We start from the raw sequence: 18,822 nt of genomic DNA on the forward strand, positions 1-18,822 counted from the left end.
TTTACTTTGCAAATTAAGCAATAAGATTGCAAAAATGTAATTGTTATTAACCATTTTCAAAGTCACGATAATTATTTCTGTAACAAAATTCCTGTTACGCAACCATTTTTTGTATTTGTTTTGTTGTTGTCTCAAGGAAAAGAAAATCAAAATTATTGATATCATCATCATAGGTATTGACAGGTCACTTGCCGCAGGTGAGAAGCTTCCATGCTCCACGGTCCTCCTTTAACTTCTTCGTCTTCGCGTATGATCTTTCTGTTTTAATATCATCCATTAATTGTAGTCTCCTTCGCCCCCTCCCTCTCTTTCCCGCCACCATACCCTCTAGGACGTCCCTCATGATACAATCTCTTCTTAGGCAATGTCCCAACCAGTTTCTCTTCCTCTTCCTAATAATATCTAAAAGTGTTGTTTTCTCACTCACCATTTCTAACACTCTCTCATTCGTTTTCCGCTCGACCCAACTAATTCTTTCATTTAATATTCAGATTCGAATTTTTCTTTAGTCATTAAAAGTTTATTTCCATTAACAAATTCCTAATTGTTGTCATTTATGTAAAATAACTTTAACTTCTTTAGTTTTGCAAACTAGTAATTATTATTATTATTATTATTATTATTATTATTATTATTATTATTATTATTATTATTATTATTATTATTATTATTATTATTATTATTATTTTACTCTATACTATTAGTGTTTTTGGTGACAGTTGAGCTGACTATCACTAACGCCATTCACCCAAATCACTCATTTAAATACTAGATTTTATTTTCATTTTTAAAATACTTTTAGCAAAATTTAAAATTGGATCAAGCAGCAACTGAATTCTTAAATCTCTAAGAATTCACTTGCTTCTTGAGAGATGCTCAGCTAGGCTATCCCAATCGAATTGCATTAGCGTGAGTATATTTTAACCATGCAGCATGTGAAAGAAGACGGAGCAAAACATTTTATTTAGCGTTTATAACATTTTCTTTAAATTCCACTTTTAGGACTTGCCTTTCTCCAAAGCCCTGGAATCCGTTCAGAGAGGGGTTGGTCTAGGAGTGAAGTAGGAGGGGAAGTCATATTCAGGCGGCCCAGCGGACGAATCCTATCATCTGTAGAGTTTTCAGCTGAACCGAGGTTCGGCTCCAGTCGGACTCAAACCCCGGTAAAGCTAACTGTGAAACCTTAGTATATTTCAGTTGATTTTGAGACCTGTGCGTTAACATGGTGATCCAGAGGTGCTCAATTTAAAAAAAAAATCAGAAAAAATCCCAATTTCCCTCAAAATTTCCCACTACAGGGACTTGATAGGGAAATATGAATGGTACCGCGTAAAAGACTGTTCTATTCTGAAGAGAATGAGGTGTGAACCATGATACTAGGGTAAATAAGGATGATGCTGAAGCTGCTTAACTGAAAGTCGATGATTTGCCTTTTTAAAAAGCCATAATTTAAAAGCGTTAATTGAATACAATGATTTCAGAAGGGTTAACCCAAGGGAAGGGTTTCGAAACCACAACAAGTTACAGAATCGCAACATGAAAATTTCGCCTACCAATTCCGCAGTTTAACTAATGAAGAAATATAAATGATCAGCTTACAAACATCCATTATTAAGGTTTGAAATTCTACAATTGATCGAATATTTTTCTTCTCCGTCATGACTAAAACATTGGAGTAGAAGTTCAAGGTCATTGCGTTTTATTTCTTTTTCTTATTTTTCCTAGAGCCAAGGTCTAACTAATGCGTTCTCCATTCAATCTATAGAAAGTAATTAAATCGGAAATTAGTATGCGGCAACAACGTTATATTCTATATAGTCACAACATTAAACGCAAAAGTTTTTAAAAAGTTAAATTAAATGGTTATTAAACATTTATCTCCGTCATGCTTTATAATTAATGCTCATCAGTCTTTGAATTGAAAATTTAGCTGAAATTTTATAACCATAAACACGGAGTGGTTTTATAGTTTCTTTTTTCTAATTAAAAACCTTTAATGAGTACCTTTCGTCCAAATTTTAATGGCAATGACGTTACGTTTAATTTTTACTTTTTTTCATTTTTATTATCATTTTTCTTTCTGAAGCAGGGTTCATCATTAAAAATTATTATATTTTAATTCAAGTTTCAAATTACTATTTTGTACATACGCATATACATCATACTCACATGGTAGTGTATGAGTTTTCAAATACTTTTTCAGCTTTTATTTATTTATTTATTTTTTAGTTTGCTGAAAATATGCAACTCTCTAGCAGTGGTAGAGCATTCCAGGCTTTAATACATTGGTAACTATGTCATAATATATAAACGATCTCTTATTTTTCAAGTTCTTTATTTGTCTTTGCAAGTATAATAATTTAGTATTTTACTTGAATAAGTTTGGTGAAAGTATAATTGTATCTTTCTTGAGCATTCTGAACATTAGGCAATTTATATTATTATTATTAATAATAATAATGTTATTATTATTATTATTACTACTACTACTACTACTAGTAGTAGTAGTAGTAGTAGTAGTAGTACTAATAATAATAATAACATGTAGTAGTAGTAGTAGTAGTAGTAGTATTTTTATTATTATAATTAAGTATTCTGCCTGTCGAGAGGTCCTGGGACTAAAGTTCGGACATGGAAATGTTTCTCTGGTTTTTCGATCTTCAGCTTCCTCTTTTAACTCCCAATATTTTCTTCTAATTTTCAAATCATTGATCACTTGTATTCTTCTTCTTCCTATTCCTCGCTTTCCTTCCATCTTTCCTTCTATGACGGTATGAAGAAGACAATTTCTTCGCACGATGTGTCCAATCCAATTGACCTTCCTACAAAGAATGCTGGTTAAAAGCATCCTCTTCTCTCCTCTCCGTTTTAAAACGTCTTCGTTTGTTACTCTTTCTGTCCATTTTATCTTCTCCACCTTCCTCCAACACCACATTTCGAAGTTCTCCAAATATTTCTTCTCTAACTTCCGTAGTTTCCAAGTCTCCAAACCATACAGTCCAATACAGGGTGGCCCAAAAGTAAGTATACTGTCCCATACTCATCAACTCATTGCTTTTCATATCATTTCCTATTGTTATCCATCAGGTAGACTTAGTTTCTTTATTATTTGTTCTTAATGCCTTTTTACTTATATCTTAAACTCGGAATAGCCGAAGCAAATAAACCTATAAGCTAAAATGTTATACTTGATCTATGCAGGAGTGTATACCTACTTTTGGGCCACCCTGTATTCCATATAAGATATTTGACGAACTTCTTCCTTACTCAATATGAAGTCTGCTAGTTAAGGGTGATATCTTCTTGTTGAATACTTCTTTGGTTACGGAAATTCTTGACATTTTGTCTTTGTTGCAGTAAGTGTCTCTCGTCAAAATACTTCCCAGATTTTTTGTAATGACTTACCTCTTCAAGTTCTCTTTGTTGTACTCTGATCCATAAGGGAGCATTTCCACGGGATATTCTCATGACTTTCGATTTTTCGATGTTGATTTCTATTCTATATGGTTTCCCAGTGTCAACCAATATTTCTTCCAGACATATTTCTGGGGAGGACACTGCCCTCTCAGAGCTCTGAGAGTGCTCCCCGGAGAAGAGCAAAATAATACGTCTTTAATATAATAATAAATTGAATAATACCAGCAGTGCTCCCCCCCCCCCGCGGAATCGTAAGTGTGCCCCCGGAACATTTCTTCTGAAACAACGACTGGTGTCAACTATTTTACGGATCATGTCCTGTAGTCTTTCTTCGTTCTAGCTATAATAATAGTATCGTCCTGTATTAAACATAGTATTAAACATAGACATTTTCTGAATTCCTCGTCACCTGCGAATAACTCATATTACAATGGAATTGCTTATTTCAACTCATTGCATTTGACAGGAGAAACATGATTCATTTTGCTTAGGTATTAGCATAAAAAGTAATTTAATTACATCCTAATGTACTCGTCCCTTTTTCAAATGTTATTGCAAATATAATTCATTAATTTGTTTACAAAATTGTAGTTAGTTAAAGTTTCACAATTTGCTTTTCCTTCATATTTACCGTTTGGTTCCGTAACTGATGTAAGTCCAAAATGGGATGTTTTTAGGACAAAAGTTTGAAGATTAGTATCTCAAGGAAAAATTCATATTTCTTTTATGGTTGCAACCTAAAACATAATATTATGAGGTTTCTTTTCTGCTGTTGATAGTAAATACAATTATCTTCCTGCTACTTACATGAGATTTTGAAGTTCAAAGATCTCTCGTGGAAAATTTAAGTTTTGGAGTTAAAGCACTTGGAATCCAAGCGGTCCATATTTAAGATGTAGTTCACTTAGTGCAATGATATGGATTAACCTGTGTATACTCTACATTCGTAGATCCAGAAAGGCTGCACTTTAAAGGCCATAATAGTCACTTACATTTAGTTCTGAACGTATATTTTCTGTGAATGTGTTTCGTGAACGAAATTGTAATACATTATTGTCTTACAGACGTAATAATTTCTACTGGTTTCCTTCGCGTTAGTTAGTTAGCTAGTTGGAATTTTACTCTTTTTCAGTTAGGCTATATAAAATGTGAACTTATCGATTAAACGTGGTAGCCTAACCCAAACTCCCACGAGGAAGCAAACACCAGTTTTCTTTTAATAATGAAATGTATTCGTGCATTCTTATTATAAAGTGAAACATCTAGGTCTAATTCCTAATATTTAATAATCAAATTAATGGGTATGTTTATAACCAATAGAACCTAGCCTATAGGTAATTTAGAGATTCAAAACTATTGAGACTATTATGAACTACGTTGTTACAGTTTGATTGTTTCAATATAGGAGAAGAGCCGTAACTATATTTACATTTAGGCATTAATATTTATGTAACTGTAAGTTAGTTGGTGAGCGAAATATTAAAAAAAAAACAGTTAAATATAAAATATTAGAACTTTTAATTAAGAACAGTTTTAATCTAAAGCGTCAGCAAGTCGAAGGTTTGGGGAAACAACTAATCTAATTCATGGACGCCTGAAACCACGCAACCCAATCTACACTGGAGCTTTGTGGGTCACATAAGTGCTGTGATTTCTCAACATTTAAAAAAAACGCACAGCCATCCGAATGATTTTTTTTCCTCCTAGAATTGTCACTTAAAGGCAATAAAATAACTCCGCACTATTACTGTGAAATTTGGAAGTCGTATTTCAGATCCTGAAACGTACAAAAGTGATTGTTTGGACTTGGTGAGTTCAGTCACGGCAATCAAACGGAAGTATGTAACGATAGATCTAGTCAAGAAATCGGAGTTCTTACATAAGTTAAAAAAATAAAAAAGGAAGATCTTAGAAAGCCATTTCTAGGATTAGGAGGTGCTGGGCCCAATTGAGAGTAATTTATTTTGGGTGAACACATTCCCAACTGACTTGCACTATATAATATGTATGTATGTATGTATGTGTGTGTGTTAAGTCTATTATAGAATGTATTTTTTCTGTGGTATATTGAAAAATAATCAAAATGTACTCAAAAAAATGTATGCCAGTTAATAGGGGATGAAACTTGTGTGAGGTACACTGAATCCAAAATTGCATACATGTAAGCCTACAAGTAACTAATGATATTAGTATATCACCTCTGACTGTAAAATAATTTATTGAAAAGTATATATATATTTCAATAAATTATTTTATAGTCAGAGGTGATATACTAATATCACCTACAGTCAGAGGTGATATATATATATATATATCAAAGAAATAAATATAATTTAAGTGCGCTGTTGCAAACAAATTATAATTTTTGAGCTACCAGTAATCATTTATTATTCATAAATTATAAAAAAAGTAATTGTTATTCCTTTGTGTTAAAATTATTTTTCTTGTTTTTTTTTCTTGCAAAGTATTTTAGAATTTTGTGTAAATTCAAACTCTTGCTAATTTCAGATTCAACGGACAAAATTGCCAAACTATTCAAATGTTCTTGTTTGAATTGATAAATTCAACTACGCGTAAGTTTAGATCGCTTTCAACTTAAAAAAAAATGTCTCCAGATGTCACACTAGCAAGAGTAGATTATACTCTAGCGCGGGGGCTCAATTCAAGGCAATGGGCAAGTTCGGTTCTGCTACTGAGTACAATAAAACGCTATTAACCCTCGAGAAGTCGCGCTGAAAAAGTAACGCGAGTAGTTTGATACTGACCCCTTCGCTCCAATTACAATGGCTTTTGTCTTTCTAACATTTATTTTCATTCCGTAGTCTTCACAGTCCTTCGTCAAGTTTTCTAACATCTTACTGATTTTCTCTTCAGATTCTGCAACATCGCCATATCATCTGCAAAAGTATATATTTTATAATCCTTCTTTACACCGAAATGATGTCGTCATTGTGTAGGCTCTTTTTCACTATCTACACTAGGAAATGAAAAATAACTGAATTTAATTCACTGAGAACATTTTATTGTGTGAAATAAAATGCATAATATTGACAGTAAACTGAGTACAAGGGATAAAGTTTGTGCGTTGCTTTTAGTCGCCTGATAGACTTTTCATTAAAAAAAAAAAAAGATATTATTATCATCTAAACATAATATACTGTATGGCCAGCTAAAGTAAACATGCTAGTACGTACAAAATGTGCTTCAAACAATAATAGACGCTATATATTTTTCGCTAAAACAGGGACAAAACATACTCTATAGCGAAATGCACAGCGATAGTATTTCTTAATAAATTAGATACACATATCACTTTTCATCTGTATCTTGTTTTTAATTCGTTCTTTTTTGACACAGGTACTTTTTTTGTTTTCTTTAAATATATAATGTATGTATAGAAGCACAAGCATTACAATTGAAACTACTATCGTATTAAACAATAAAGTAGATGGTTACAATACTATGATGGCACAAAAAGCCTACTCAAGAAGTACAGTTAAAGCTATATATTTTTCTTTCAGCTCAGTTCAGATCAGCTTCATTCTTTTACAAGACAACCGGTAAACATTCATTTTTTTTCATTGACAACAACATTGTTGTTTTTTCAACAATCAAAAAAAAAAAAAAATAGAAAGCATCTTCTGTTGATCATTTTTTTCTATTACTCCCGTCAGTAATTATCACTTTTTTGAATGATAAGCCAATGAATTAAAAAAGAATAGATTAATTATCTAAAGTTACATAATTACATACAGTATATAAGTATATAAAAGAGAACTTTGCTTAATGAATTAGAATTTGAGAACAAAATATAATGTTCTTCTTCCTTTATTACCATATGAACATTAATTAAAACAAATTATTGCATAAAGAAATGGACCTGGTAGTTATAAACTAAAGTTTGCAGTTGGACATTTTAAATGTTTGTACCTTCACTTGATACGTTAACTTTATGGAATACCATTCAGAAAGTAATTTCGACTTCTAATTCACTTACATACAGTGCTAAACAAAATGTTTGTAATAAATGAAATGAAATGAAATCTGTGAGTTTTACGTCCCGCGGTTATGCCGGTTAGGCTAAAGGAGACGGTGATAATGAGTAATGAATGAAATGGTGGAATGAAGAAAGTGGGAGGAAACGGGAGAACCCCGAGAAAACCCACGCACACGGTGTTTGTCCACCACAAAGTTCACTTGGCGGGGGCTGGGATTGAACCCGGGACCCCAAGCACTAGAGGTGAACGCTCTACCACTGAGCCACCGCGGCCCTGTTTGTAATAAAAAGGCTCTTAATATTATATACATCTTCAACAAATGCATAGGCGGAATATAACAATCGTACTGAAACAAACATTTTCATTATCAATATGATTTACTTAGCTATCTTAAGTGGATTCTTTTATTTCAGAGAATATATTTTTTTCTAGATCATAGTTCCCAACCTCGCTGGCCTAGTAGGGTCTATCAAACATACCTTTGGTGTTATTTGGTATTATAGCACTCCAATTTCTGGAGTTTGATAGTCACCCTAAAAGAGTCACAAGGTTGGAAATCACAGATCTATTGTGTACGGTTGCCGAATTGGGACGTTTGAACTTGAACTGTTACTTTTACGTTTACCAGCCTGCTTTAAGCGATGTTGCTAGCTCTGTGTTGTGGAAGTCTGTCAACTCCTATTCGCTCTATTGGAAACAAATTTCTTTCCGAAAGTTTCGCAACTATCGGACGAGAGCTTCAAACCAAATATCAATTTAGCTGCCGTGTAATACACTTCATTAAATAATGAAATGAATCATTTTGGTGGTTACAATAAATAGGTAGCAAAGATAGCCTTTTAAAGCATAGGTAAACTGACAGTGATATAATAATACATTAATATACGGTGTACAAGAAAAAAAACTAATTTTACAATGATTTTGTATACATTAGCGTATCTCTAGAATCCAAAATTGCTCTATAATCTATATTATTACATATAAAAATACATTTTGATATATCATCACAAGAATATGCAGTAGGGAATATGATTTCACACGTCATGGAAAAGGAAGAAATTGGTTTCACTGTTTTATGTTCAGTGCTTCCTAAAGGTACTTTCTCTGCCATCTCTAACATCATGTCTACTCGTATTACAACCTTGTCCCTTGTTAGAATATTTTTTTTTTAGAAGTCCAACTGCAAGTTTATTGTATGCAAGAGACTGTTACACATTGCTCCACACATGGATATTCTTCTTACCAGAAACATGTGTCTGTACCAGTATTTGTTACCGAGAATATTATAATATAATGCCATAGCAGGGAAATACGGTTACAATTTTCTTCTTTTGAAAGTTACACAATAGAAAAAAACAATGATCTAAGGCAGTGGTTTGCAACCTAATTTCTACCACGATCCCCATTTTATCATATCCTATTGCCAGGATCTCCCTTATAATTTTTGGTTTGTGGAATAAGCTTGTGTGGGATTTTTAATATACCTACTGCGGAGATCTCACGATATCAATCTATTTCTATAATAGTACAATATACTTCTTGTATTTAGTGGATACAGTAACTACCCAAAAAAGCGAATGAATTAAAACCAAATTTGTTCTATTCCTTCATATTACAAATATTGAATCCGATCCGTCATACGGCTTCAAAATGGAGGTCGTTTGAAAATTTTAAAACTTCATAACTTACTTCGTTTTGGGTCATATGATGAAGTAACTACTAATTCTGATTTTAAAAAAAACTTGGACAGTTGTTAAGAAAAGTTCTTGAGTATTTTAAATGATTTGATAATGTACGTCATGAAAATTGAACCGGACATTGCCTTACTAGTGAAATCGCACCATGCTCAGGTATCTCATTAGGTTTCAATTTTAATTATATTTCAATATGCAGGTTTTGATGTATTTGTATTTTTCTGGTATTCCAATATGCAATTCTCATTAGTTTCATATCGTATCTCTTTCATTTAAATTGATTTTTAAACAACTCTGCACCTGTTCAAAATGTTTAGTAGACATATTTTTTGTTGTACTCAACAGTATGTATAAAAATAAAAATATGCCTATCAGAACAAAATTCACAATAATATTTAAAAATATTTAGCGGTATTATATTCTAATTATATTGATCTCTTCGTTTATTTTCGCGAGATTCATGATACCTTCTCGTAACCCCCAGGCTGAGAAATCCTGATCTAAGGTAAGGATGGTAGAATCGTTTCTCCATAAACCTCATTGATACTTCGCTATGAGCAAAGAATCATATGTAAGTTCTAAAATAAAATGCTATTAATGTTATTGATAAAATCGTGTTCAAAAATTCACTTTATTAAGATTTTTTACAGTTTTTTTTTTAAACTCGGCTGCAGCTCTCGTTACAAGCACACGCGGATACAGAATTAAAACTCTGCCGAAGAGCATTACGTACAGTACATAAAAACAAAATTACTTCGCGAATTCCATTTTTGAACAACTTCATTGGCTGAGATGGTGTTACTTTTCACAAGACATCATTGTGAACCCGATGCCTAATGTAACTGAACGGTGGCTGGTTTCATGCTTGATGTATAATCATGTTTGACGAAGTCATGGTAATATAGTTTCAAGTGGGAAAGTGATTTCTGTCATATATGTATATATATATACATACATAATGCTCACAACTGGCTGCATGAGTAAAAAGTATCTTCCACTGTAAGACATAGGAACAGCTCATCAAACGCGAAAGTTGCATCGCGTATTCTACAAGAGAGATATTATCTTTACAGCTCTGCCTCCATTTCTTACGGTTTTATTGCCTGTGAACTAGTGCAGTTTGAGAAACTAATTTTTTCACTACACTTTGTCTTAGTCATACTTGTTATTCTGTCGAATGGGGGCAAGGAGAAGCATATAAGGTCAAATTACTAAGCAACTAACTTTGTTTGTTTACAATTTGTTTACTTCCATCACTGAAACACATAAAAAAGCATACGTCACGGTTCCTTTGATACGAAAAGTACATAATTTACCAGACTTACGAACAAAACAAATTCATTTAAGAGGCCTCATCCCGGCGAAATTAATATACCGCTAATTTTACAGTAATTATGTGATATCTTCAAATAGATAAAATATAATCGAAATGTGGAACAAGAGCGCCCTAGACAATATCATTTTACATGAGATACCGTTATCACGACTCACTTATCTGCTTTCGATTTCGAGCCATTTTGAAAATCGGCATTAATTTTCGCGTTTATAAACAGCTAAAACGGAAAGCCACTAGGTGACTTGTGATAACGGTACCTCAAGTAAAATAATATTGTCTAGGGCGCTCTTGTTCCACGTTTCAATTATCTTTTATCTATTTAAAGATATCACACAATTACTATAAAATTAGCGGTATTTTAATTTCGCCGGGATGAGGCCTTTTAAGTATATGTATTCGTATAGGGCAGTCATCGCCAAACCGTTGATCGCGAGCTACTAATAGTTCGCCGCGGAACATTTCATAACCTTGATTCCTCCACTGGGCTGAAATTCTTAATTTTCTTACATGTTTGTGAAATCATGGAAAATATAAGTGTGTAATGTAGGGATGCGCACGAAACAAGATTTGAGACTGTCTCGACTCGAAAATGTGTCGTAAAATTGATGTCTCGACTCGAAAAATATATGTATTTGTATTGGAAGAGCTGTGTCTCGACTCGAATTTTGTCAGGAAAATTCTGTCTCGACTCGACTCGAATGTATCCCTAGTGTAATGTTATCACTCTGTACTTTATATAAAATTAAGCATTTTCTGAGCATCAAAATGTTGACGACTTAGATTGTTTTCATTGTACAACCTTGACAGGAAAGAAAATGTTGTTCACTCAGCTCATTTTAAAACGCCGTAATTCTAGGAATCATAAATAGGAAATTCTTAATATTAGAACTTCGAAAGGCAAATAAAACTCACATTTCTTTGAATTTTACAGTAAAGTCCCTAAAACTCGGTGCTCGATAACCCAGAAGTCCGGGTAACTTGACCACACCCTGGTAGGACAAAAAAACACCAGCGCGTAGACCCGTTCAAGGTCATTACCCAGTTTTTGCAAAGTTGGTTAGTTAATTTTCATTATAGACAGTTTTATGCCTTCATAAAGTATTTTTCTGAGGTCTGTCTTATTAGGTAAATCACTATACAGTGTGTATTCATTAATTTTCATTTCCACGTATAGTAAAGACTATGCCTTCATAAAGTATGTACTTGCCTTTGTTTAAGGGTAATTGGGCAGTTAATTCTCTGTTGTAGTATTCTGAAGCAACCAGAGGAAACACTCCCAATTCCCAATAACCCGTCATTTTCAAAAACTCGGCTACCCTTCGATTCACATTAGGCCGAGTTTTCGGGGCTCTACTGTAATTGTTTTTGCGAATTAAGAAAAAAAAACAGCTTCTCGAAAAGAAGTGAGTGGCCATTTTTTAAAGACAAGACTGTACGTTTATTCCCTAGTATAGATGTTTCCATGCGTGGAGCAACTGAACATCTGATTCATTTTATTGATTCATTTAATATATCGGTGAAAAAGGAAGAAAAATCATGTTTAAACATGTAAAAATATTATTTTTTTTTTTTGCAATTGTTTTTAAAATAATAATAATAGAAGTTCATATTTACTGTACTTTGCACGTGAGATTGTAAGAGTAACTATGACACATAATAGTAATTATTTTTATTTTTTTATACTTGGAAGTAACACAATAAAAAAAGAAATAATGACTTTATTTATGTATATATAATGTTTTGAGCATATAATATATTTTCTTCTTTTTCTTTTTTTAAAAAAATTAAGCTTAATTCTAAATAAAAAACAGTAATAAATCACAGTTGCACCATGTTTGATAATGTAATAAGAGGAAAAATACGTCATTAGCTCAGTTCATCACAATTCATTTATATAACATATATATCTATAATCAGTTTCATGTTGCATCCATTTCAATATGGCGTCCTTTCTTTGTTTTTTTCGCGCGCGCTTTTACACAATAAAAACACTAAACACTTGTTATTTTTCTCGTTTTTTGAGGCAAAAAAAAATCAGTATATTTTCTGTTTCAATGAATAATAATGCGATTGTATTTTACTTTCAAAGATTTTTTTCTTTTTAAAAAAATCACACAATAAGAAACTTATTTAAATCAAGTTTTTTTTAGTTCTTCTGTCTTACTTCCTATACTACTGTATTTACTACTAAATTTGATAATAATAATAATAATATAATAATAGCTCTCAACAAATTTGAAAACATACTGGCAAAAAGTTCTCAACAGGCTCCATAAAAATACATATTTTTATTTTTTACTTATTTAAAAAAAAGTCCACACATGGAGGAAGACATGCATACATTTCGTTGATTTTTTTCTTGTTGTTGTTTTAAAATCACATGACTGTAAGCAGAAGTGAAATAAGTATGTTTTTCCCTACAACTTTCCCATGAGGAGTACGGTATATTCATTTTTTATTAAACCAACGTAAGTGATGGTGGTAAAATATTTATATATATATGTACATATACACTTTTCATTTCAAGTATTTCTATTGTTTGGTCTTTGTTTTTTTGTTTATTTTTACTATTTTTTTATTCTTTTATCTTCACAAATACATGTGTATATATATATATGTAGCATATTACTTCCTCATTTGGTGTGGTTCTTTCATTATTATTATACATTTTTGTATCACTCACACCACTAAATACTTGTATTCTCTGCTCATATAAAAGTTTATATGAGATTTCACACAAAACGAACACATACACATATATATATACAGGGTGTTTCAAAACAACACCGATAACGTTTAAGAGATGATTCCTGACACCAAGATAAAACAAAAAATATAGACCAACCTGGGTGCATAAATGCTTCCTTTCGAGTTATAGGCTGCTGAAAACACGAAAGAATTAACTTTAAAAGTTCATAGCTCCAAAAGTATGGAAACTACCGTACTCGGGTCAAGACTTAATTTAGGAATTAGTATGTGCCCTATAGCGCACATATTAGTTCCTAAGTGAAGTCTTGACACGACTACGGTAGGCCCAATAGTATTGGAGCTATTAATCTTTAAAGTTCATTTTTCATGTTTTCAGCTGCCTATAATTCCTAAATGACAGCTTTCGACGGCCAGGTTGGTCTATAATTTTTGTCTTATCTTGCTCTCAGGAATCACCTCCCAAACGTTGTCGGTGTTGTTTTGAAACATCCTGTATATACATATATTATGAACATTCATCCATAAACAAATCTTTCTTAGAAAATAATAATAATAATAGTAAAAGAAAATAATATCACATGCGCTCGAACACTCTTCTTCTACATATATAACATATGAACATCTTAACTTCATATGTGACATGCTTTATTTCTCTTGTGTTTATTATAATGACCGCTAAATATGGGAAGAGAGAGAGGGGGAGGAGAAATTTATATATATAATTCAATTGTAATGTATGACTGATTCAAGCTTCCCTCTCTGGGATTGGCTTGCACCTTTTTAAATTCCTGTCTTGATTGGTGGTGCCTCTTCCGATCGACAACGTTGCCAGACCATTCTGTTCTCCTTGGTGTCTGCCTGCAAGTACAAAAATAAAAAAGAAATTATTTTAATTGATTGTCATTATTTTAGTTATAAAGACATGAGATATTATAAAATTAATAATTACACGTACTAGTGATTTTGACATTATTAATTCAGTACCACGAAAATATTTTGAAATTTTTCAAATGATACAAAGTACGTTTTCTAGAGTTAACATTTTATAGAAATGTTTTGAACAGATACAATGTTATGGACAGATACAATATTATGGACAGGACAATGTGACGTCACGTCCTAGATGGACATTTTGCATAGGCTCCACCCAATACCTCTCAAGTCGAAAATTAAAAATTTATATATATATATATATATATATATATATATATATATATATATATATATATATATATTACTATAGTATTAGATATGGTGGAACTCTATCTATGTAAAAAAAATGGTAGCACTAGATTAGTCCTTTCAATGTAAAAATCTCATTACAGACACACGTATTCTTTTGGGTATATTAGTATATTATTATAGTTAGACTTATATATATGAATTCACGGTACAAACAGTAGACTTCTAGATTGATAAATTATTCAGAACTTAGTTGACCAAGATTAGGAGTGAGTAAACTATTTAAAAGAGGAGCTGCGGTGGCTCAGTGGTACTGTTTTCATCTTCCGTACGTGGAATCTCTTGTTCGATCTCAATTCGCGCCACGTGAGCTTTTGTTGTGAATAAACACTGTGTACGTGTTTTTTTTTTTTTTGGAATTTTACCGTTTCCTCCCACTATTCCAATTAGTCTCATCATTATCGTCTTCCTTACCCTGCACCGCTACATGGTATAGCCTAATCATTTATTTATTTATGGACAACAACACAACAGGCACAACTCCAATTACAGTATTGGTATATTACAAAATACATTTACAATAGTTTTCTTAAACATATTTCAGTTCATATTACAGATGTCAATTTCTTTATGATCGCTATATATTCTGTTATAAGAAGAGCAAATTCTCCAGATTAGTAACTTCAATAATACGTTGGTTATTATTATTATTATTATTATTATTAAAGAATAGAATAAGCCAGAATTGTAAACACATGTTTTAAGTATCAGGATACGAAAATTAGTGTCAATATCAGATCCATACAGTTGAACACGTTTTGTATTATTTTATGGAGAAAAATTAAATCAATCATGTTTCGCCTTTGTTCAAGTGTTGTCTATTGATATAAGATAATTTTCGTAAGATAGGTAGGTTCCAGTTCTCTCATATGCTACAAGGATGTAACAAAATAGAAGTTTTGCCTATAAAATAAAATCGTGAAGCCATACGTCACAGTTTCGCCACCCCTACTCCGCCCAATAAGATCGCAATGTTTTGAGCCAACATTCATAGCGGAAACGAAAGTAACCAATCAGACATGCCTTTTTTATTTTTATTTTTTTTAGATTTAATAGGATGAAGATACGTATGGGAGATCCTCTTTTTCATGCTAAGTATTTGGTAAACTTAGATTGAACATATCCCAGTTGGTGTTGGCATTGCTGTTGCGACGGATTCCAGATCACCGCAGCATATTCCAGTTTTGATAGGACATAGGAGTAATACATTTTTGTTAGTGTGGTAATAATGTTAAATTCTTTTCCAGTTCTAATTATGAACCCTACCCTCTTACCTATGTTCAGGACATTGTCATTAAAGGTTAGTTTCGTATCAAACGTATCCAACATTTTTGACTTAATTTAAATTATTTAATATGATTTGGTTCATTGAATAATTATTCTATTTGATTTTTGTTTTTAGTAAACGATAAAATGCTACATTAATTTATGCTTACACTAAGTTTATTAAGAGAACACCATTTAGCAATATTTTCTAAGTCATGTTGTAAACTGGGACAATCACAGATGGTCTTATCCTAGCGGCAGCGACGCAGCTAGGCTAGTTGTCGCCAGTAGCAAAAAAAAAAAAAAAAAAAAAAAAACTCGCTTATCCCCCCCCCGGACCAATCAAATCAAAACTCTTCCAAACTACACTTAATATTACCATCACTCAGTAATTCTCCTATTCCATTTTTTTCTTTAAGTGGTAACACTTGATTTCAAAATTGCAGTACATAATTTAAATTTTAATACAAGATTAAGACACCAAACTAATTAATATTTTCCAAATAATCTGAGAATAGCATGCTTTACATATTCTTATAGTCTTATTATAATAACTGTAAATCACAATGTTATTGAAATTATATCGGGAAGTGCATATGTGTAGAATGAATCAACAGTCTGTTGCTTTAGAATGGAATATTTAATTATGACAAATAGCAAAGCTGTTGTCTTAAGTATTTTAAATATACTCGAACATTTTGCAAATCTCTTCAATTGATGTTAGTTAAATGAAAACTCAAAAATCCGGAACTAAAATTTAACTTGAAGCTAACATATGTTCTATGGATTTGATCCTAAGGTTGGTGAGTCGTTGTTGTCCTGTTGTCCAAGTTTCTGAGGTAATTTTTTTATGATCTTTATTATGCTAGAACTCCTTTCCTTGCCTGATAATGAAAATAAATAATTGCCCATTTTTGCGCCTCCTCAATCCGGTGTCCGGGGCACAAACTCCGTCCTCCCCTCAAGTTACGTCAATGACTAGCAGGCAGAAGCGGATTTTGGGAGTGTCCGCCCCAGGCCCCGTGTTCTAATTATGCGTTTGTATCCAAGAAGTAGACACAAAAGCACATCGCACAGGGGTCATTATTGCCAATAGGGCCCCAGCGCACCTAACGCCGTCTCTGCTAGCGGGAATTAAAACTAGATTTCATTTAATTTTAAAATCTTGTTTACGTAGTATTTTATTTAATAAAAAATAAAGTGTATATTTTAATATACATATAATACACCTGGGTGCTTTTTTTCTCATAGTTCCCACACCAATTTACAGAAGAAAAAGAAAAAAATACAACAAAGACAGTATTCCGAGGGAGGTGATCCCTTGCGCTGCATGAGTGACCTCCTTCTTGCATCTCACGACGTTAAACACAATGCTACTACAACGCAACATAAGCAAACCTAACGCGTGGGTTATGTCACTTCTTTCGAAGTCAAGCTTTTTTTTTTATTACCATTTTCTTATAGAGTCATTATATACATAATATCTAGGACGATATTATCTTCACACCCGAAAGTCTCTCGCTCCCACTCGTCAATGCCTATCATAACATGCATTAGATGTTTTTTTTTTCTTTCTTTTTCTGCGTCGGTCCAGCTATTGTCTCATTGTTGTTGCGAAAGGGAGGGAGGGAACACACACACTATATTATATATATAGTCTCTTTCAGTTATATATAGTCTTTCTTTTAGGATGAGGGGAAAGTGGGGGAGGTTGACCAAAACGGGTGGAGTCTTATGAACTTCGATTGCTCAAGACATCACCAAAAGACATCAAAGTTTCTTCTTTCCTGTGTTATTTTCCCTTCTTCCTTTCGAAGTGAAATTATTTGGTTTGTAATAAACGAGCTGCTTTCAAGTGTTATGTTAGCGCCTGGCAAAACATTAGAGTTGCATTAGCGAACTGGTGTGGAAGTGACCCAGGATTTTCCATCTAATGGAGACCTGGAGGCTGCGAGAGGTTGGGGAGTCGAAGGGGAGAGAATGAACTTGGGAGTATGGTTGACATAATGAACACTTCTAGCTACTAGTTCTACTAAAGTACGGTCTTGTTCAAAAAATAATAACCACCACTGCTTTAAAACTGTATCAATTCTGGAAATACAGCCTGTTTTATCCTGTAATCATTAAAAATATACAAGAACAACAATGCCAAAGAAAAGCGACTAGGGCCCATATTAAAGTACCATCCAGGACATTCGGGTCGGCTGTGGAATTTAGGAAAAACTTTGAGGAAAACAGTTAGGACGGTTGGTCACTGGATTCGAACTAGGGGTGGCCACATTTATTCGAAAAATACTTTTTCGAAAAACGAATTTTTCGAAAACGAAAAAAGAATTTTTTCGGAAAACGAAAAACGAAAAATTTTCCGAAAAACGAAAATGAATTTTTTTCGGAAAACGAAAAATTTTCCGAAAAACGATTTTTTTCGAAAAACGAAAAACGAAATTTTTGTCGAGAAAACGAAAAACGAAATTTTTTTCGAAAAAGCGAAAAACGAAAGAAACGAAAAATGAAATTTCCGAAAATCGAAAAACAAATTTTTCGAAAAGGCCATCCCTAAATCGAACCAATAACGATTGTAATAAATGTCTCAAAGACATGAAGGGAATAAGTTCTGGCTTGATTCAAAGTTTGAAAAAAAAAAAATCAAATGAAATCTTTCAGTTTAACGTCCCACGCTTACGCTCTTTAGGCGAAGCGAGACGGATGATTAAAGCACGTAAATCATGATGATGGAAGAATTTGTGGAATGAGATAGTTGGAGGAAACGGGAGTACCTCGAGAAAACCCACGGAGACGTTGTTGTCCACCATAAACTAACTTGGCCGGAGATAGAACCATGGACCCCACACACCAAAGGTAAGAGCTCTACTGCTGAGTCACCGTGCCCCAAAGGTTAAAATTTTGAACACGCCAGTTCTAAAAAGCCGTTCTCGATTGGCTGAAGGCTAATGACCAACAATGAATTTTTTATTCATTCAGTGACACTAAGTTATTTCTGCTGATTAATTTTTGAGCTTGTAATTCCGCATTAGAAGCCTACTTTCGATCATCCATAACTGCTGTTTCCCGATGATTTCTTCCTAAATTTCATCAAGCGAATGTTGGTCTTGTACCTTAACATATAGGCTTTGCCCGATCTTCTTTTTTAAAGTCCTTC

At 32.9% G+C, this 18,822-nt stretch overlaps 1 protein-coding gene across 1 annotated transcript in view; it reads right to left on the reverse strand.

Moving 5' to 3' along the window:
• Positions 1 to 6,427: 6,427 nt before the first annotated feature.
• Positions 6,428 to 18,822, reverse strand: part of sano (CABIT domain-containing protein serrano) — a 227,779-nt gene continuing 215,384 nt past the window's right edge. The window contains exon 4 of the mRNA XM_081754843.1: positions 6,428 to 14,012. The gene's annotated coding sequence lies outside the window, so the exon portion shown is untranslated. The remainder of the gene's footprint in view (positions 14,013 to 18,822) is intronic.

Source organism: Thermobia domestica, chromosome 1 (genome assembly GCF_964235325.1).
Source record: "Thermobia domestica chromosome 1, izTheDome1.hap1.1, whole genome shotgun sequence".
Classification (NCBI taxonomy): Eukaryota; Metazoa; Arthropoda; class Insecta; order Zygentoma; family Lepismatidae; genus Thermobia; species Thermobia domestica.